General features: G+C 41.1%; 14 non-coding genes across 14 annotated transcripts; all 14 read left to right on the top strand.

Moving 5' to 3' along the window:
* Positions 1-306: 306 nt before the first annotated feature.
* Positions 307-378, top strand: TRNAT-UGU (transfer RNA threonine (anticodon UGU)). The gene has a single exon. It is a non-coding gene; the product is annotated as a tRNA-Thr (tRNA).
* Positions 379-2,057: 1,679 nt separating this feature from the next.
* Positions 2,058-2,139, top strand: TRNAS-GCU (transfer RNA serine (anticodon GCU)). Its single transcript has one exon. It is a non-coding gene; the product is annotated as a tRNA-Ser (tRNA).
* Positions 2,140-2,728: 589 nt separating this feature from the next.
* On the top strand, positions 2,729-2,800 carry TRNAT-UGU (transfer RNA threonine (anticodon UGU)). Its single transcript has one exon. It is a non-coding gene; the product is annotated as a tRNA-Thr (tRNA).
* A 1,667-nt stretch (positions 2,801-4,467) lies between these two features.
* Positions 4,468-4,549, top strand: TRNAS-GCU (transfer RNA serine (anticodon GCU)). The gene has a single exon. It is a non-coding gene; the product is annotated as a tRNA-Ser (tRNA).
* A 589-nt stretch (positions 4,550-5,138) lies between these two features.
* On the top strand, positions 5,139-5,210 carry TRNAT-UGU (transfer RNA threonine (anticodon UGU)). Its single transcript has one exon. It is a non-coding gene; the product is annotated as a tRNA-Thr (tRNA).
* A 2,338-nt stretch (positions 5,211-7,548) lies between these two features.
* Positions 7,549-7,620, top strand: TRNAT-UGU (transfer RNA threonine (anticodon UGU)). Its single transcript has one exon. It is a non-coding gene; the product is annotated as a tRNA-Thr (tRNA).
* A 1,665-nt stretch (positions 7,621-9,285) lies between these two features.
* TRNAS-GCU (transfer RNA serine (anticodon GCU)) lies at positions 9,286-9,367 on the top strand. Its single transcript has one exon. It is a non-coding gene; the product is annotated as a tRNA-Ser (tRNA).
* A 589-nt stretch (positions 9,368-9,956) lies between these two features.
* Positions 9,957-10,028, top strand: TRNAT-UGU (transfer RNA threonine (anticodon UGU)). The gene has a single exon. It is a non-coding gene; the product is annotated as a tRNA-Thr (tRNA).
* Positions 10,029-12,366: 2,338 nt separating this feature from the next.
* Positions 12,367-12,438, top strand: TRNAT-UGU (transfer RNA threonine (anticodon UGU)). Its single transcript has one exon. It is a non-coding gene; the product is annotated as a tRNA-Thr (tRNA).
* Positions 12,439-14,106: 1,668 nt separating this feature from the next.
* TRNAS-GCU (transfer RNA serine (anticodon GCU)) lies at positions 14,107-14,188 on the top strand. Its single transcript has one exon. It is a non-coding gene; the product is annotated as a tRNA-Ser (tRNA).
* Positions 14,189-14,777: 589 nt separating this feature from the next.
* Positions 14,778-14,849, top strand: TRNAT-UGU (transfer RNA threonine (anticodon UGU)). The gene has a single exon. It is a non-coding gene; the product is annotated as a tRNA-Thr (tRNA).
* A 2,338-nt stretch (positions 14,850-17,187) lies between these two features.
* Positions 17,188-17,259, top strand: TRNAT-UGU (transfer RNA threonine (anticodon UGU)). The gene has a single exon. It is a non-coding gene; the product is annotated as a tRNA-Thr (tRNA).
* A 1,679-nt stretch (positions 17,260-18,938) lies between these two features.
* Positions 18,939-19,020, top strand: TRNAS-GCU (transfer RNA serine (anticodon GCU)). The gene has a single exon. It is a non-coding gene; the product is annotated as a tRNA-Ser (tRNA).
* A 589-nt stretch (positions 19,021-19,609) lies between these two features.
* On the top strand, positions 19,610-19,681 carry TRNAT-UGU (transfer RNA threonine (anticodon UGU)). The gene has a single exon. It is a non-coding gene; the product is annotated as a tRNA-Thr (tRNA).
* Positions 19,682-21,716: the final 2,035 nt, after the last annotated feature.

Consider the following 21,716-nt stretch of genomic DNA (forward strand, 5'->3'; position numbering starts at 1 on the left):
ACTGTTAACATATGTCTGCCCCACAGAGACAGATCACTTCTAATAAGTGGGTTCTCTATATGTCACTGATTGCAGACATACTAACTAGAGCTATCGGTATGGTCTTGAATGCGAAAACTCTTATTTTCTCATATGAAAATGTAGTTTTTCATACTTCCAAAAAAAGTGCCTTAAGCATGGTCTTCAATGTGTGCGCGCACGTGGACATTCATATGCAACTACGTTTCCATACAGAGTCTCAAAATCATAGATATATTCATACCTCAGTAAGAATACATGTTGCAATTTACATCCTGCGTGCAGACTGGCCTTGTAGCTCAGTGGCAGAGCACTGGTCTTGTAAACCAGGGGTCATGAGTTCAAGCCTCATCAGGGCCTTTTTACATGAGTCTTTCTGTATGTTGTTTTCAAGTCATTCTTCCCTGGAGTCACACCTTGCTTTAGGATTGCTTATTGCCAAGCTTCCCTTTCCTGCTTTCATATTATCAAGAAAATATCATGAAGATCATTGAATTATAAATTATTGCCTCACCCCTTCCGATCGCCTGACGAACGCCTGACGAACGCCATTCTCACCCTGCCGGGCAAGCCCTGCCGGGCAAAGCCAAATAAGTCATGCATATTTACAGTTCCTTTGAAAGGCAGAGCGAGGACTAGGACCTCTGTTCCGACTGAATCTGCATCCACAGAAAGGATGTTATAAGGCGCTACAAATTTCACCAAGGAGATGTGAAAGTCTTCCCCCATAAAATACTTTTTTTCCCAGATACCCCGGCTCTTAGGCAAATGAGGTTACTCCTCAAAACCCCACCCCCACTCACCATAAATATCCTTCTCTCCTGCTGTCCATTCAAATGATACAAGGTATCTTGTACATAGAGAGAAAGGGAGAATAGGCAGACTTGCTTCAAAGATTTGGTGACCTTGGATGGGTGGGTTGAATGAAGAAGTGAACCTGGTTTCTGGCAAAGGAGTATCGAGATGAAGATGAGGAAAAGTGAACATGGACCACATTCATAGGTTAGAGAAATACATTTAATAGGTTGAATGGTTTTGAAAAGTGAACTTCGAGCAGTAATTGTTGTTTTTTAAACTGCAAAGAAATTAAAAATGAATGTGGGATTGGAGGCACACTCTGAGCAGAAAAGCACCATAAGCTGCTATGGTGCAACTCAAGATGGTGAATAGAACCTTTAATATGATGATGCTCTTCTTTTGCTAGTTTTTTCGAGTCACCTTTTATTGTAAGTAGCTGATACAGCATTTTTTGCAGCTCTTCAGTTTATGGTTATCATGTGAGAACACTGTTTTCATCATATTTATTATTCTACAAATGTATTTTTAAATGCACTGATGTGGTGTTTGCATGAAATGCAAGATGGCACATCATGGAATGTTTAAACTGAGCATCGCGGAGGATATGTGATATTTGGCACCCAGAGGAGTAGGACACGTAGATCCTATAAGAAGTAAAGACTCTCTCAAGGGCCGTCCATACTCTGAGTTTAAACTTTACTTTTTGTGAAATGGTTTATGAAAATCAACACGGCTGCTACAGGTGAGGCTCGAACTCACAACCTCGGCATGGCTCAGTGCAAGTACTGCTGTATAAGTACCGCGCGCTTACCGATTGCGCCACTGGAGCTCTCTCTTTTCACATCTCCCCAGGTGAGCCATCTACAGCTGACCAAGTAGATGACAGACACTGCTCCATCATTCACTGTGCAAGATCGACTCACATGCTAGCATGTTATCATGACTATTAAAAATACAGTCCAAACGGAATAGATTCTATAATTGTCCTATAACATATGCTCTGTCTATTCAAAACCCCATAGAATTATATCTTGACAGTTCTGACAAAGTCTAGGGGAATCTTATGAATATTTGTAATTAGCACATAGTAAGAATTTCCCAAAAATGAAATGTAGGTCCCTGATTGGGGGAAGACGTGGAATGTGAGATCTTGCCTCAGCTGTTTTTTTCTTTTTTAGGTACAGTATATTGACACTTCAGTACCTTTTGTGAAGCAAGGTTTCAGATGGGGCTGTAGGGCAGACGAGGTGGCCGAGTGGTTAAGGCGATGGACTGCTAATCCATTGTGCTCTGCACGCGTGGGTTCGAATCCCACCTTCGTCGGAAAGCCATCAGAGTCTCTTTTGATGGCCAGCATTTCTTGTAGTATAATTACACTCTCTTTCAAGACAGAGCCAGGATCCGCTAGATGGGATCATCTGACTGTTCCATTTTAACAAATATGTCAAATAAAGTGAAGTATTTTGTGCGTAATAGAAATTAGATCTTTCATGGAGTTTCCAGAGGATTGCCTTTCACTCACTCCTGGCTTATTACCCAGTTTGGATAAATAGATTGATAAGAAAGCAGCTCTTACTCCTAAAGTTTAGGCCGTCTCAAATGAATGACTGTTAACATATGTCTGCCCCACAGAGACAGATCACTTCTAATAAGTGGGTTCTCTATATGTCACTGATTGCAGACATACTAACTAGAGCTATCGGTATGGTCTTGAATGCGAAAACTCTTATTTTCTCATATGAAAATGTAGTTTTTCATACTTCCAAAAAAAGTGCCTTAAGCATGGTCTTCAATGTGTGCGCGCACGTGGACATTCATATGCAACTACGTTTCCATACAGAGTCTCAAAATCATAGATATATTCATACCTCAGTAAGAATACATGTTGCAATTTACATCCTGCGTGCAGACTGGCCTTGTAGCTCAGTGGCAGAGCACTGGTCTTGTAAACCAGGGGTCATGAGTTCAAGCCTCATCAGGGCCTTTTTACATGAGTCTTTCTGTATGTTGTTTTCAAGTCATTCTTCCCTGGAGTCACACCTTGCTTTAGGATTGCTTATTGCCAAGCTTCCCTTTCCTGCTTTCATATTATCAAGAAAATATCATGAAGATCATTGAATTATAAATTATTGCCTTACCCCTTCCGATCGCCTGACGAACGCCTGACAAACGCCATTCTCACCCTGCCGGGCAAAGCCAAATAAGCCATGCATATTTACAGTTCCTTTGAAAGGCAGAGCGAGGACTAGGACCTCTGTTCCGACTGAATCTGCATCCACAGAAAGGATGTTATAAGGCCCTACAAATTTCACCAAGGAGATGTGAAAGTCTTCCCCCATAAAATACTTTTTTTCCCAGATACCCCGGCTCTTAGGCAAATGAGGTTACTCCTCAAAACCCCACCCCCACTCACCATAAATATCCTTCTCTCCTGCTGTCCATTCAAATGATACAAGGTATCTTGTACATAGAGAGAAAGGGAGAATAGGCAGACTTGCTTCAAAGATTTGGTGACCTTGGATGGGTGGGTTGAATGAAGAAGTGAACCTGGTTTCTGGCAAAGGAGTATCGAGATGAAGATGAGGAAAAGTGAACATGGACCACATTCATAGGTTAGAGAAATACATTTAATAGGTTGAATGGTTTTGAAAAGTGAACTTCGAGCAGTAATTGTTGTTTTTTAAACTGCAAAGAAATTAAAAATGAATGTGGGATTGGAGGCACACTCTGAGCAGAAAAGCACCATAAGCTGCTATGGTGCAACTCAAGATGGTGAATAGAACCTTTAATATGATGATGCTCTTCTTTTGCTAGTTTTTTCGAGTCACCTTTTATTGTAAGTAGCTGATACAGCATTTTTTGCAGCTCTTCAGTTTATGGTTATCATGTGAGAACACTGTTTTCATCATATTTATTATTCTACAAATGTATTTTTAAATGCACTGATGTGGTGTTTGCATGAAATGCAAGATGGCACATCATGGAATGTTTAAACTGAGCATCGCGGAGGATATGTGATATTTGGCACCCTGAGGAGTAGGACACGTAGATCCTATAAGAAGTAAAGACTCTCTAGCAAGGGCCGTCCATACTCTGAGTTTAAACTTTACTTTTTGTGAAATGGTTTATGAAAATCAACACGGCTGCTACAGGTGAGGCTCGAACTCACAGCCTCGGCATGGCTCAGTGCAAGTACTGCTGTATAAGTACCGCGCGCTAACCGATTGCGCCACTGGAGCTCTCTCTTTTCACATCTCCCCAGGTGAGCCATCTACAGCTGACCAAGTAGATGACAGACACTGCTCCATCATTCACTGTGCAAGATCGACTCACATGCTAGCATGTTATCATGACTATTAAAAATACAGTCCAAACGGAATAGATTCTATAATTGTCCTATAACATATGCTCTGTCTATTCAAAACCCCATAGAATTATATCTTGACAGTTCTGACAAAGTCTAGGGGAATCTTATGAATATTTGTAATTAGCACATAGTAAGAATTTCCCAAAAATGAAATGTAGGTCCCTGATTGGGGGAAGACGTGGAATGTGAGATCTTGCCTCAGCTGTTTTTTTCTTTTTTAGGTACAGTATATTGACACTTCAGTACCTTTTGTGAAGCAAGGTTTCAGATGGGGCTGTAGGGCAGACGAGGTGGCCGAGTGGTTAAGGCGATGGACTGCTAATCCATTGTGCTCTGCACGCGTGGGTTCGAATCCCACCTTCGTCGGAAAGCCATCAGAGTCTCTTTTGATGGCCAGCATTTCTTGTAGTATAATTACACTCTCTTTCAAGACAGAGCCAGGATCCGCTAGATGGGATCATCTGACTGTTCCATTTTAACAAATATGTCAAATAAAGTGAAGTATTTTGTGCGTAATAGAAATTAGATCTTTCATGGAGTTTCCAGAGGATTGCCTTTCACTCACTCCTGGCTTATTACCCAGTTTGGATAAATAGATTGATAAGAAAGCAGCTCTTACTCCTAAAGTTTAGGCCGTCTCAAATGAATGACTGTTAACATATGTCTGCCCCACAGAGACAGATCACTTCTAATAAGTGGGTTCTCTATATGTCACTGATTGCAGACATACTAACTAGAGCTATCGGTATGGTCTTGAATGCGAAAACTCTTATTTTCTCATATGAAAATGTAGTTTTTCATACTTCCAAAAAAAGTGCCTTAAGCATGGTCTTCAATGTGTGCGCGCACGTGGACATTCATATGCAACTACGTTTCCATACAGAGTCTCAAAATCATAGATATATTCATACCTCAGTAAGAATACATGTTGCAATTTACATCCTGCGTGCAGACTGGCCTTGTAGCTCAGTGGCAGAGCACTGGTCTTGTAAACCAGGGGTCATGAGTTCAAGCCTCATCAGGGCCTTTTTACATGAGTCTTTCTGTATGTTGTTTTCAAGTCATTCTTCCCTGGAGTCACACCTTGCTTTAGGATTGCTTATTGCCAAGCTTCCCTTTCCTGCTTTCATATTATCAAGAAAATATCATGAAGATCATTGAATTATAAATTATTGCCTTACCCCTTCCGATCGCCTGACGAACGCCTGACAAACGCCATTCTCACCCTGCCGGGCAAAGCCAAATAAGCCATGCATATTTACAGTTCCTTTGAAAGGCAGAGCGAGGACTAGGACCTCTGTTCCGACTGAATCTGCATCCACAGAAAGGATGTTATAAGGCCCTACAAATTCCACCAAGGAGATGTGAAAGTCTTCCCCCATAAAATACTTTTTTTCCCAGATACCCCGGATCTTAGGCAAATGAGGTTACTCCTCAAAACCCCACCCCCACTCACCATAAATATCCTTCTCTCCTGCTGTCCATTCAAATGATACAAGGTATCTTGTACATAGAGAGAAAGGGAGAATAGGCAGACTTGCTTCAAAGATTTGGTGACCTTGGATGGGTGGGTTGAATGAAGAAGTGAACCTGGTTTCTGGCAAAGGAGTATCGAGATGAAGATGAGGAAAAGTGAACATGGACCACATTCATAGGTTAGAGAAATACATTTAATAGGTTGAATGGTTTTGAAAAGTGAACTTCGAGCAGTAATTGTTGTTTTTTAAACTGCAAAGAAATTAAAAATGAATGTGGGATTGGAGGCACACTCTGAGCAGAAAAGCACCATAAGCTGCTATGGTGCAACTCAAGATGGTGAATAGAACCTTTAATATGATGATGCTCTTCTTTTGCTAGTTTTTTCGAGTCACCTTTTATTGTAAGTAGCTGATACAGCATTTTTTGCAGCTCTTCAGTTTATGGTTATCATGTGAGAACACTGTTTTCATCATATTTATTATTCTACAAATGTATTTTTAAATGCACTGATGTGGTGTTTGCATGAAATGCAAGATGGCACATCATGGAATGTTTAAACTGAGCATCGCGGAGGATATGTGATATTTGGCACCCTGAGGAGTAGGACACGTAGATCCTATAAGAAGTAAAGACTCTCTAGCAAGGGCCGTCCATACTCTGAGTTTAAACTTTACTTTTTGTGAAATGGTTTATGAAAATCAACACGGCTGCTACAGGTGAGGCTCGAACTCACAGCCTCGGCATGGCTCAGTGCAAGTACTGCTGTATAAGTACCGCGCGCTAACCGATTGCGCCACTGGAGCTCTCTCTTTTCACATCTCCCCAGGTGAGCCATCTACAGCTGACCAAGTAGATGACAGACACTGCTCCATCATTCACTGTGCAAGATCGACTCACATGCTAGCATGTTATCATGACTATTAAAAATACAGTCCAAACGGAATAGATTCTATAATTGTCCTATAACATATGCTCTGTCTATTCAAAACCCCATAGAATTATATCTTGACAGTTCTGACAAAGTCTAGGGGAATCTTATGAATATTTGTAATTAGCACATAGTAAGAATTTCCCAAAAATGAAATGTAGGTCCCTGATTGGGGGAAGACGTGGAATGTGAGATCTTGCCTCAGCTGTTTTTTTCTTTTTTAGGTACAGTATATTGACACTTCAGTACCTTTTGTGAAGCAAGGTTTCAGATGGGGCTGTAGGGCAGACGAGGTGGCCGAGTGGTTAAGTCGATGGACTGCTAATCCATTGTGCTCTGCACGCGTGGGTTCGAATCCCACCTTCATCGGAAAGCCATCAGAGTCTCTTTTGATGGCCAGCATTTCTTGTAGTATAATTACACTCTCTTTCAAGACAGAGCCAGGATCCGCTAGATGGGATCATCTGACTGTTCCATTTTAACAAATATGTCAAATAAAGTGAAGTATTTTGTGCGTAATAGAAATTAGATCTTTCATGGAGTTTCCAGAGGATTGCCTTTCACTCACTCCTGGCTTATGAACCAGTTTGGATAAATAGATTGATAAGAAAGCAGCTCTTACTCCTAAAGTTTAGGCCGTCTCAAATGAATGACTGTTAACATATGTCTGCCCCACAGAGACAGATCACTTCTAATAAGTGGGTTCTCTATATGTCACTGATTGCAGACATACTAACTAGAGCTATCGGTATGGTCTTGAATGCGAAAACTCTTATTTTCTCATATGAAAATGTAGTTTTTCATACTTCCAAAAAAAGTGCCTTAAGCATGGTCTTCAATGTGTGCGCGCACGTGGACATTCATATGCAACTACGTTTCCATACAGAGTCTCAAAATCATAGATATATTCATACCTCAGTAAGAATACATGTTGCAATTTACATCCTGCGTGCAGACTGGCCTTGTAGCTCAGTGGCAGAGCACTGGTCTTGTAAACCAGGGGTCATGAGTTCAAGCCTCATCAGGGCCTTTTTACATGAGTCTTTCTGTATGTTGTTTTCAAGTCATTCTTCCCTGGAGTCACACCTTGCTTTAGGATTGCTTATTGCCAAGCTTCCCTTTCCTGCTTTCATATTATCAAGAAAATATCATGAAGATCATTGAATTATAAATTATTGCCTCACCCCTTCCGATCGCCTGACGAACGCCTGACAAACGCCATTCTCACCCTGCCGGGCAAAGCCAAATAAGCCATGCATATTTACAGTTCCTTTGAAAGGCAGAGCGAGGACTAGGACCTCTGTTCCGACTGAATCTGCATCCACAGAAAGGATGTTATAAGGCCCTACAAATTTCACCAAGGAGATGTGAAAGTCTTCCCCCATAAAATACTTTTTTTCCCAGATACCCCGGCTCTTAGGCAAATGAGGTTACTCCTCAAAACCCCACCCCCACTCACCATAAATATCCTTCTCTCCTGCTGTCCATTCAAATGATACAAGGTATCTTGTACATAGAGAGAAAGGGAGAATAGGCAGACTTGCTTCAAAGATTTGGTGACCTTGGATGGGTGGGTTGAATGAAGAAGTGAACCTGGTTTCTGGCAAAGGAGTATCGAGATGAAGATGAGGAAAAGTGAACATGGACCACATTCATAGGTTAGAGAAATACATTTAATAGGTTGAATGGTTTTGAAAAGTGAACTTCGAGCAGTAATTGTTGGTTTTTAAACTGCAAAGAAATTAAAAATGAATGTGGGATTGGAGGCACACTCTGAGCAGAAAAGCACCATAAGCTGCTATGGTGCAACTCAAGATGGTGAATAGAACCTTTAATATGATGATGCTCTTCTTTTGCTAGTTTTTTCGAGTCACCTTTTATTGTAAGTAGCTGATACAGCATTTTTTGCAGCTCTTCAGTTTATGGTTATCATGTGAGAACACTGTTTTCATCATATTTATTATTCTACAAATGTATTTTTAAATGCACTGATGTGGTGTTTGCATGAAATGCAAGATGGCACATCATGGAATGTTTAAACTGAGCATCGCGGAGGATATGTGATATTTGGCACCCAGAGGAGTAGGACACGTAGATCCTATAAGAAGTAAAGACTCTCTCAAGGGCCGTCCATACTCTGAGTTTAAAGTTTACTTTTTGTGAAATGGTTTATGAAAAACAACACGGCTGCTACAGGTGAGGCTCGAACTCACAACCTCGGCATGGCTCAGTGCAAGTACTGCTGTATAAGTACCGCGCGCTAACCGATTGCGCCACTGGAGCTCTCTCTTTTCACATCTCCCCAGGTGAGCCATCTACAGCTGACCAAGTAGATGACAGACACTGCTCCATCATTCACTGTGCAAGATCGACTCACATGCTAGCATGTTATCATGACTATTAAAAATACAGTCCAAACGGAATAGATTCTATAATTGTCCTATAACATATGCTCTGTCTATTCAAAACCCCATAGAATTATATCTTGACAGTTCTGACAAAGTCTAGGGGAATCTTATGAATATTTGTAATTAGCACATAGTAAGAATTTCCCAAAAATGAAATGTAGGTCCCTGATTGGGGGAAGACGTGGAATGTGAGATCTTGCCTCAGCTGTTTTTTTCTTTTTTAGGTACAGTATATTGACACTTCAGTACCTTTTGTGAAGCAAGGTTTCAGATGGGGCTGTAGGGCAGACGAGGTGGCCGAGTGGTTAAGGCGATGGACTGCTAATCCATTGTGCTCTGCACGCGTGGGTTCGAATCCCACCTTCGTCGGAAAGCCTTCAGAGTCTCTTTTGATGGCCAGCATTTCTTGTAGTATAATTACACTCTCTTTCAAGACAGAGCCAGGATCCGCTAGATGGGATCATCTGACTGTTCCATTTTAACAAATATGTCAAATAAAGTGAAGTATTTTGTGCGTAATAGAAATTAGATCTTTCATGGAGTTTCCAGAGGATTGCCTTTCACTCACTCCTGGCTTATTAACCAGTTTGGATAAATAGATTGATAAGAAAGCAGCTCTTACTCCTAAAGTTTAGGCCGTCTCAAATGAATGACTGTTAACATATGTCTGCCCCACAGAGACAGATCACTTCTAATAAGTGGGTTCTCTATATGTCACTGATTGCAGACATACTATCTAGAGCTATCGGTATGGTCTTGAATGCGAAAACTCTTATTTTCTCATATGAAAATGTAGTTTTTCATACTTCCAAAAAAAGTGCCTTAAGCATGGTCTTCAATGTGTGCGCGCACGTGGACATTCATATGCAACTACGTTTCCATACAGAGTCTCAAAATCATAGATATATTCATACCTCAGTAAGAATACATGTTGCAATTTACATCCTGTGTGCAGACTGGCCTTGTAGCTCAGTGGCAGAGCACTGGTCTTGTAAACCAGGGGTCATGAGTTCAAGCCTCATCAGGGCCTTTTTACATGAGTCTTTCTGTATGTTGTTTTCAAGTCATTCTTCCCTGGAGTCACACCTTGCTTTAGGATTGCTTATTGCCAAGCTTCCCTTTCCTGCTTTCATATTATCAAGAAAATATCATGAAGATCATTGAATTATACATTATTGCCTCACCCCTTCCGATCGCCTGACGAACGCCTGACAAACGCCATTCTCACCCTGCCGGGCAAAGCCAAATAAGCCATGCATATTTACAGTTCCTTTGAAAGGCAGAGCGAGGACTAGGACCTCTGTTCCGACTGAATCTGCATCCACAGAAAGGATGTTATAAGGCCCTACAAATTTCACCAAGGAGATGTGAAAGTCTTCCCCCATAAAATACTTTTTTTCCCAGATACCCCGGCTCTTAGGCAAATGAGGTTACTCCTCAAAACCCCACCCCCACTCACCATAAATATCCTTCTCTCCTGCTGTCCATTCAAATGATACAAGGTATCTTGTACATAGAGAGAAAGGGAGAATAGGCAGACTTGCTTCAAAGATTTGGTGACTTTGGATGGGTGGGTTGAATGAAGAAGTGAACCTGGTTTCTGGGAAAGGAGTATCGAGATGAAGATGAGGAAAAGTGAACATGGACCACATTCATAGGTTAGAGAAATACATTTAATAGGTTGAATGGTTTTGAAAAGTGAACTTCGAGCAGTAATTGTTGGTTTTTAAACTGCAAAGAAATTAAAAATGAATGTGGGATTGGAGGCACACTCTGAGCAGAAAAGCACCATAAGCTGCTATGGTGCAACTCAAGATGGTGAATAGAACCTTTAATATGATGATGCTCTTCTTTTGCTAGTTTTTTCGAGTCACCTTTTATTGTAAGTAGCTGATACAGCATTTTTTGCAGCTCTTCAGTTTATGGTTATCATGTGAGAACACTGTTTTCATCATATTTATTATTCTACAAATGTATTTTTAAATGCACTGATGTGGTGTTTGCATGAAATGCAAGATGGCACATCATGGAATGTTTAAACTGAGCATCGCGGAGGATATGTGATATTTGGCACCCAGAGGAGTAGGACACGTAGATCCTATAAGAAGTAAAGACTCTCTAGCAAGGGCCGTCCATACTCTGAGTTTAAACTTTACTTTTTGTGAAATGGTTTATGAAAATCAACACGGCTGCTACAGGTGAGGCTCGAACTCACAACCTCGGCATGGCTCAGTGCAAGTACTGCTGTATAAGTACCGCGCGCTAACCGATTGCGCCACTGGAGCTCTCTCTTTTCACATCTCCCCAGGTGAGCCATCTACAGCTGACCAAGTAGATGACAGACACTGCTCCATCATTCACTGTGCAAGATCGACTCACATGCTAGCATGTTATCATGACTATTAAAAATACAGTCCAAACGGAATAGATTCTATAATTGTCCTATAACATATGCTCTGTCTATTCAAAACCCCATAGAATTATATCTTGACAGTTCTGACAAAGTCTAGGGGAATCGTATGAATATTTGTAATTAGCACATAGTAAGAATTTCCCAAAAATGAAATGTAGGTCCCTGATTGGGGGAAGACGTGGAATGTGAGATCTTGCCTCAGCTGTTTTTTTCTTTTTTAGGTACAGTATATTGACACTTCAGTACCTTTTGTGAAGCAAGGTTTCAGATGGGGCTGTAGGGCAGACGAGGTGGCCGAGTGGTTAAGGCGATGGACTGCTAATCCATTGTGCTCTGCACGCGTGGGTTCAAATCCCACCTTTGTCGGAAAGCCATCAGAGTCTCTTTTGATGGCCAGCATTTCTTGTAGTATAATTACACTCTCTTTCAAGACAGAGCCAGGATCCGCTAGATGGGATCATCTGACTGTTCCATTTTAACAAATATGTCAAATAAAGTGAAGTATTTTGTGCGTAATAGAAATTAGATCTTTCATGGAGTTTCCAGAGGATTGCCTTTCACTCACTCCTGGCTTATTAACCAGTTTGGATAAATAGATTGATAAGAAAGCAGCTCTTACTCCTAAAGTTTAGGCCGTCTCAAATGAATGACTGTTAACATATGTCTGCCCCACAGAGACAGATCACTTCTAATAAGTGGGTTCTCTATATGTCACTGATTGCAGACATACTAACTAGAGCTATCGGTATGGTCTTGAATGCGAAAACTCTTATTTTCTCATATGAAAATGTAGTTTTTCATACTTCCAAAAAAAGTGCCTTAAGCATGGTCTTCAATGTGTGCGCGCACGTGGACATTCATATGCAACTACGTTTCCATACAGAGTCTCAAAATCATAGATATATTCATACCTCAGTAAGAATACATGTTGCAATTTACATCCTGCGTGCAGACTGGCCTTGTAGCTCAGTGGCAGAGCACTGGTCTTGTAAACCAGGGGTCATGAGTTCAAGCCTCATCAGGGCCTTTTTACATGAGTCTTTCTGTATGTTGTTTTCAAGTCATTCTTCCCTGGAGTCACACCTTGCTTTAGGATTGCTTATTGCCAAGCTTCCCTTTCCTGCTTTCATATTATCAAGAAAATATCATGAAAATCATTGAATTATAAATTATTGCCTCACCCCTTCCGATCGCCTGACAAACGCCATTCTCACCCTGCCGGGCAAGCCCTGCCGGGCAAAGCCAAATAAGCCATGCATATTTACAGTTCCTTTGAAAGGCAGAGCGAGGACTAGGACCTCTGTTCCGACTGAATCTGCATCCACAGAAAGGATGTTATAAGGCCCTACAAATTTCACCAAGGAGATGTGAAAGTCTTCCCCCATAAAATACTTTTTTTCCCAGATACCCCGGCTCTTAGGCAAATGAGGTTACTCCTCAAAACCCCACCCCCACTCACCATAAATATCCTTCTCTCCTGCTGTCCATTCAAATGATACAAGGTATCTTGTACATAGAGAGAAAGGGAGAATAGGCAGACTTGCTTCAAAGATTTGGTGACCTTGGATGGGTGGGTTGAATGAAGAAGTGAACCTGGTTTCTGGCAAAGGAGTATCGAGATGAAGATGAGGAAAAGTGAACATGGACCACATTCATAGGTTAGAGAAATACATTTAATAGGTTGAATGGTTTTGAAAAGTGAACTTCGAGCAGTAATTGTTGTTTTTTAAACTGCAAAGAAATTAAAAATGAATGTGGGATTGGAGGCACACTCTGAGCAGAAAAGCACCATAAGCTGCTATGGTGCAACTCAAGATGGTGAATAGAACCTTTAATATGATGATGCTCTTCTTTTGCTAGTTTTTTCGAGTCACCTTTTATTGTAAGTAGCTGATACAGCATTTTTTGCAGCTCTTCAGTTTATGGTTATCATGTGAGAACACTGTTTTCATCATATTTATTATTCTACAAATGTATTTTTAAATGCACTGATGTGGTGTTTGCATGAAATGCAAGATGGCACATCATGGAATGTTTAAACTGAGCATCGCGGAGGATATGTGATATTTGGCACCCAGAGGAGTAGGACACGTAGATCCTATAAGAAGTAAAGACTCTCTCAAGGGCCGTCCATACTCTGAGTTTAAACTTTACTTTTTGTGAAATGGTTTATGAAAATCAACACGGCTGCTACAGGTGAGGCTCGAACTCACAACCTCGGCATGGCTCAGTGCAAGTACTGCTGTATAAGTACCGCGCGCTAACCGATTGCGCCACTGGAGCTCTCTCTTTTCACATCTCCCCAGGTGAGCCATCTACAGCTGACCAAGTAGATGACAGACACTGCTCCATCATTCACTGTGCAAGATCGACTCACATGCTAGCATGTTATCATGACTATTAAAAATACAGTCCAAACGGAATAGATTCTATAATTGTCCTATAACATATGCTCTGTCTATTCAAAACCCCATAGAATTATATCTTGACAGTTCTGACAAAGTCTAGGGGAATCTTATGAATATTTGTAATTAGCACATAGTAAGAATTTCCCAAAAATGAAATGTAGGTCCCTGATTGGGGGAAGACGTGGAATGTGAGATCTTGCCTCAGCTGTTTTTTTCTTTTTTAGGTACAGTATATTGACACTTCAGTACCTTTTGTGAAGCAAGGTTTCAGATGGGGCTGTAGGGCAGACGAGGTGGCCGAGTGGTTAAGGCGATGGACTGCTAATCCATTGTGCTCTGCACGCGTGGGTTCGAATCCCACCTTCGTCGGAAAGCCATCAGAGTCTCTTTTGATGGCCAGCATTTCTTGTAGTATAATTACACTCTCTTTCAAGACAGAGCCAGGATCCGCTAGATGGGATCATCTGACTGTTCCATTTTAACAAATATGTCAAATAAAGTGAAGTATTTTGTGCGTAATAGAAATTAGATCTTTCATGGAGTTTCCAGAGGATTGCCTTTCACTCACTCCTGGCTTATTACCCAGTTTGGATAAATAGATTGATAAGAAAGCAGCTCTTACTCCTAAAGTTTAGGCCGTCTCAAATGAATGACTGTTAACATATGTCTGCCCCACAGAGACAGATCACTTCTAATAAGTGGGTTCTCTATATGTCACTGATTGCAGACATACTAACTAGAGCTATCGGTATGGTCTTGAATGCGAAAACTCCTATTTTCTCATATGAAAATGTAGTTTTTCATACTTCCAAAAAAAGTGCCTTAAGCATGGTCTTCAATGTGTGCGCGCACGTGGACATTCATATGCAACTACATTTCCATACAGAGTCTCAAAATCATAGATATATTCATACCTCAGTAAGAATACATGTTGCAATTTACATCCTGCGTGCAGACTGGCCTTGTAGCTCAGTGGCAGAGCACTGGTCTTGTAAACCAGGGGTCATGAGTTCAAGCCTCATCAGGGCCTTTTTACATGAGTCTTTCTGTATGTTGTTTTCAAGTCATTCTTCCCTGGAGTCACACCTTGCTTTAGGATTGCTTATTGCCAAGCTTCCCTTTCCTGCTTTCATATTATCAAGAAAATATCATGAAGATCATTGAATTATAAATTATTGCCTTACCCCTTCCGATCGCCTGACGAACGCCTGACAAACGCCATTCTCACCCTGCCGGGCAAAGCCAAATAAGCCATGCATATTTACAGTTCCTTTGAAAGGCAGAGCGAGGACTAGGACCTCTGTTCCGACTGAATCTGCATCCACAGAAAGGATGTTATAAGGCCCTACAAATTTCACCAAGGAGATGTGAAAGTCTTCCCCCATAAAATACTTTTTTTCCCAGATACCCCGGCTCTTAGGCAAATGAGGTTACTCCTCAAAACCCCACCCCCACTCACCATAAATATCCTTCTCTCCTGCTGTCCATTCAAATGATACAAGGTATCTTGTACATAGAGAGAAAGGGAGAATAGGCAGACTTGCTTCAAAGATTTGGTGACCTTGGATGGGTGGGTTGAATGAAGAAGTGAACCTGGTTTCTGGCAAAGGAGTATCGAGATGAAGATGAGGAAAAGTGAACATGGACCACATTCATAGGTTAGAGAAATACATTTAATAGGTTGAATGGTTTTGAAAAGTGAACTTCGAGCAGTAATTGTTGTTTTTTAAACTGCAAAGAAATTAAAAATGAATGTGGGATTGGAGGCACACTCTGAGCAGAAAAGCACCATAAGCTGCTATGGTGCAACTCAAGATGGTGAATAGAACCTTTAATATGATGATGCTCTTCTTTTGCTAGTTTTTTCGAGTCACCTTTTATTGTAAGTAGCTGATACAGCATTTTTTGCAGCTCTTCAGTTTATGGTTATCATGTGAGAACACTGTTTTCATCATATTTATTATTCTACAAATGTATTTTTAAATGCACTGATGTGGTGTTTGCATGAAATGCAAGATGGCACATCATGGAATGTTTAAACTGAGCATCGCGGAGGATATGTGATATTTGGCACCCTGAGGAGTAGGACACGTAGATCCTATAAGAAGTAAAGACTCTCTAGCAAGGGCCGTCCATACTCTGAGTTTAAACTTTACTTTTTGTGAAATGGTTTATGAAAATCAACACGGCTGCTACAGGTGAGGCTCGAACTCACAGCCTCGGCATGGCTCAGTGCAAGTACTGCTGTATAAGTACCGCGCGCTAACCGATTGCGCCACTGGAGCTCTCTCTTTTCACATCTCCCCAGGTGAGCCATCTACAGCTGACCAAGTAGATGACAGACACTGCTCCATCATTCACTGTGCAAGATCGACTCACATGCTAGCATGTTATCATGACTATTAAAAATACAGTCCAAACGGAATAGATTCTATAATTGTCCTATAACATATGCTCTGTCTATTCAAAACCCCATAGAATTATATCTTGACAGTTCTGACAAAGTCTAGGGGAATCTTATGAATATTTGTAATTAGCACATAGTAAGAATTTCCCAAAAATGAAATGTAGGTCCCTGATTGGGGGAAGACGTGGAATGTGAGATCTTGCCTCAGCTGTTTTTTTCTTTTTTAGGTACAGTATATTGACACTTCAGTACCTTTTGTGAAGCAAGGTTTCAGATGGGGCAGTAGGGCAGACGAGGTGGCCGAGTGGTTAAGTCGATGGACTGCTAATCCATTGTGCTCTGCACGCGTGGGTTCGAATCCCACCTTCATCGGAAAGCCATCAGAGTCTCTTTTGATGGCCAGCATTTCTTGTAGTATAATTACACTCTCTTTCAAGACAGAGCCAGGATCCGCTAGATGGGATCATCTGACTGTTCCATTTTAACAAATATGTCAAATAAAGTGAAGTATTTTGTGCGTAATAGAAATTAGATCTTTCATGGAGTTTCCAGAGGATTGCCTTTCACTCACTCCTGGCTTATTACCCAGTTTGGATAAATAGATTGATAAGAAAGCAGCTCTTACTCCTAAAGTTTAGGCCGTCTCAAATGAATGACTGTTAACATATGTCTGCCCCACAGAGACAGATCACTTCTAATAAGTGGGTTCTCTATATGTCACTGATTGCAGACATACTAACTAGAGCTATCGGTATGGTCTTGAATGCGAAAACTCTTATTTTCTCATATGAAAATGTAGTTTTTCATACTTCCAAAAAAAGTGCCTTAAGCATGGTCTTCAATGTGTGCGCGCACGTGGACATTCATATGCAACTACGTTTCCATACAGAGTCTCAAAATCATAGATATATTCATACCTCAGTAAGAATACATGTTGCAATTTACATCCTGCGTGCAGACTGGCCTTGTAGCTCAGTGGCAGAGCACTGGTCTTGTAAACCAGGGGTCATGAGTTCAAGCCTCATCAGGGCCTTTTTACATGAGTCTTTCTGTATGTTGTTTTCAAGTCATTCTTCCCTGGAGTCACACCTTGCTTTAGGATTGCTTATTGCCAAGCTTCCCTTTCCTGCTTTCATATTATCAAGAAAATATCATGAAGATCATTGAATTATAAATTATTGCCTCACCCCTTCCGATCGCCTGACGAACGCCTGACGAACGCCATTCTCACCCTGCCGGGCAAGCCCTGCCGGGCAAAGCCAAATAAGCCATGCATATTTACAGTTCCTTTGAAAGGCAGAGCGAGGACTAGGACCTCTGTTCCGACTGAATCTGCATCCACAGAAAGGATGTTATAAGGCGCTACAAATTTCACCAAGGAGATGTGAAAGTCTTCCCCCATAAAATACTTTTTTTCCCAGATACCCCGGCTCTTAGGCAAATGAGGTTACTCCTCAAAACCCCACCCCCACTCACCATAAATATCCTTCTCTCCTGCTGTCCATTCAAATGATACAAGGTATCTTGTACATAGAGAGAAAGGGAGAATAGGCAGACTTGCTTCAAAGATTTGGTGACCTTGGATGGGTGGGTTGAATGAAGAAGTGAACCTGGTTTCTGGCAAAGGAGTATCGAGATGAAGATGAGGAAAAGTGAACATGGACCACATTCATAGGTTAGAGAAATACATTTAATAGGTTGAATGGTTTTGAAAAGTGAACTTCGAGCAGTAATTGTTGTTTTTTAAACTGCAAAGAAATTAAAAATGAATGTGGGATTGGAGGCACACTCTGAGCAGAAAAGCACCATAAGCTGCTATGGTGCAACTCAAGATGGTGAATAGAACCTTTAATATGATGATGCTCTTCTTTTGCTAGTTTTTTCGAGTCACCTTTTATTGTAAGTAGCTGATACAGCATTTTTTGCAGCTCTTCAGTTTATGGTTATCATGTGAGAACACTGTTTTCATCATATTTATTATTCTACAAATGTATTTTTAAATGCACTGATGTGGTGTTTGCATGAAATGCAAGATGGCACATCATGGAATGTTTAAACTGAGCATCGCGGAGGATATGTGATATTTGGCACCCAGAGGAGTAGGACACGTAGATCCTATAAGAAGTAAAGACTCTCTCAAGGGCCGTCCATACTCTGAGTTTAAACTTTACTTTTTGTGAAATGGTTTATGAAAATCAACACGGCTGCTACAGGTGAGGCTCGAACTCACAACCTCGGCATGGCTCAGTGCAAGTACTGCTGTATAAGTACCGCGCGCTTACCGATTGCGCCACTGGAGCTCTCTCTTTTCACATCTCCCCAGGTGAGCCATCTACAGCTGACCAAGTAGATGACAGACACTGCTCCATCATTCACTGTGCAAGATCGACTCACATGCTAGCATGTTATCATGACTATTAAAAATACAGTCCAAACGGAATAGATTCTATAATTGTCCTATAACATATGCTCTGTCTATTCAAAACCCCATAGAATTATATCTTGACAGTTCTGACAAAGTCTAGGGGAATCTTATGAATATTTGTAATTAGCACATAGTAAGAATTTCCCAAAAATTAAATGTAGGTCCCTGATTGGGGGAAGACGTGGAATGTGAGATCTTGCCTCAGCTGTTTTTTTCTTTTTTAGGTACAGTATATTGACACTTCAGTACCTTTTGTGAAGCAAGGTTTCAGATGGGGCTGTAGGGCAGACGAGGTGGCCGAGTGGTTAAGGCGATGGACTGCTAATCCATTGTGCTCTGCACGCGTGGGTTCGAATCCCACCTTCGTCGGAAAGCCATCAGAGTCTCTTTTGATGGCCAGCATTTCTTGTAGTATAATTACACTCTCTTTCAAGACAGAGCCAGGATCCGCTAGATGGGATCATCTGACTGTTCCATTTTAACAAATATGTCAAATAAAGTGAAGTATTTTGTGCGTAATAGAAATTAGATCTTTCATGGAGTTTCCAGAGGATTGCCTTTCACTCACTCCTGGCTTATTACCCAGTTTGGATAAATAGATTGATAAGAAAGCAGCTCTTACTCCTAAAGTTTAGGCCGTCTCAAATGAATGACTGTTAACATATGTCTGCCCCACAGAGACAGATCACTTCTAATAAGTGGGTTCTCTATATGTCACTGATTGCAGACATACTAACTAGAGCTATCGGTATGGTCTTGAATGCGAAAACTCTTATTTCCTCATATGAAAATGTAGTTTTTCATACTTCCAAAAAAAGTGCCTTAAGCATGGTCTTCAATGTGTGCGCGCACGTGGACATTCATATGCAACTACGTTTCCATACAGAGTCTCAAAATCATAGATATATTCATACCTCAGTAAGAATACATGTTGCAATTTACATCCTGTGTGCAGACTGGCCTTGTAGCTCAGTGGCAGAGCACTGGTCTTGTAAACCAGGGGTCATGAGTTCAAGCCTCATCAGGGCCTTTTTACATGAGTCTTTCTGTATGTTGTTTTCAAGTCATTCTTCCCTGGAGTCACACCTTGCTTTAGGATTGCTTATTGCCAAGCTTCCCTTTCCTGCTTTCATATTATCAAGAAAATATCATGAAGATCATTGAATTATAAATTATTGCCTTACCCCTTCCGATCGCCTGACGAACGCCTGACAAACGCCATTCTCACCCTGCCGGGCAAAGCCAAATAAGCCATGCATATTTACAGTTCCTTTGAAAGGCAGAGCGAGGACTAGGACCTCTGTTCCGACTGAATCTGCATCCACAGAAAGGATGTTATAAGGCCCTACAAATTTCACCAAGGAGATGTGAAAGTCTTCCCCCATAAAATACTTTTTTTCCCAGATACCCCGGCTCTTAGGCAAATGAGGTTACTCCTCAAAACCCCACCCCCACTCACCATAAATATCCTTCTCTCCTGCTGTCCATTCAAATGATACAAGGTATCTTGTACATAGAGAGAAAGGGAGAATAGGCAGACTTGCTTCAAAGATTTGGTGACCTTGGATGGGTGGGTTGAATGAAGAAGTGAACCTGGTTTCTGGCAAAGGAGTATCGAGATGAAGATGAGGAAAAGTGAACATGGACCACATTCATAGGTTAGAGAAATACATTTAATAGGTTGAATGGTTTTGAAAAGTGAACTTCGAGCAGTAATTGTTGTTTTTTAAACTGCAAAGAAATTAAAAATGAATGTGGGATTGGAGGCACACTCTGAGCAGAAAAGCACCATAAGCTGCTATGGTGCAACTCAAGATGGTGAATAGAACCTTTAATATGATGATGCTCTTCTTTTGCTAGTTTTTTCGAGTCACCTTTTATTGTAAGTAGCTGATACAGCATTTTTTGCAGCTCTTCAGTTTATGGTTATCATGTGAGAACACTGTTTTCATCATATTTATTATTCTACAAATGTATTTTTAAATGCACTGATGTGGTGTTTGCATGAAATGCAAGATGGCACATCATGGAATGTTTAAACTGAGCATCGCGGAGGATATGTGATATTTGGCACCCTGAGGAGTAGGACACGTAGATCCTATAAGAAGTAAAGACTCTCTAGCAAGGGCCGTCCATACTCTGAGTTTAAACTTTACTCTTTGTGAAATGGTTTATGAAAATCAACACGGCTGCTACAGGTGAGGCTCGAACTCACAGCCTCGGCATGGCTCAGTGCAAGTACTGCTGTATAAGTACCGAGCGCTAACCGATTGCGCCACTGGAGCTCTCTCTTTTCACATCTCCCCAGATGAGCCATCTACAGCTGACCAAGTAGATGACAGACACTGCTCCATCATTCACTGTGCAAGATCGACTCACATGCTAGCATGTTATCATGACTATTAAAAATACAGTCCAAACGGAATAGATTCTATAATTGTCCTATAACATATGCTCTGTCTATTCAAAACCCCATAGAATTATATCTTGACAGTTCTGACAAAGTCTAGGGGAATCTTATGAATATTTGTAATTAGCACATAGTAAGAATTTCCCAAAAATGAAATGTAGGTCCCTGATTGGGGGAAGACGTGGAATGTGAGATCTTGCCTCAGCTGTTTTTTTCTTTTTTAGGTACAGTATATTGACACTTCAGTACCTTTTGTGAAGCAAGGTTTCAGATGGGGCTGTAGGGCAGACGAGGTGGCCGAGTGGTTAAGTCGATGGACTGCTAATCCATTGTGCTCTGCACGCGTGGGTTCGAATCCCACCTTCATCGGAAAGCCATCAGAGTCTCTTTTGATGGCCAGCATTTCTTGTAGTATAATTACACTCTCTTTCAAGACAGAGCCAGGATCCGCTAGATGGGATCATCTGACTGTTCCATTTTAACAAATATGTCAAATAAAGTGAAGTATTTTGTGCGTAATAGAAATTAGATCTTTCATGGAGTTTCCAGAGGATTGCCTTTCACTCACTCCTGGCTTATGAACCAGTTTGGATAAATAGATTGATAAGAAAGCAGCTCTTACTCCTAAAGTTTAGGCCGTCTCAAATGAATGACT

Source organism: Triturus cristatus, chromosome 12 (genome assembly GCF_964204655.1).
Source record: "Triturus cristatus chromosome 12, aTriCri1.1, whole genome shotgun sequence".
NCBI classification, from domain to species: Eukaryota; Metazoa; Chordata; class Amphibia; order Caudata; family Salamandridae; genus Triturus; species Triturus cristatus.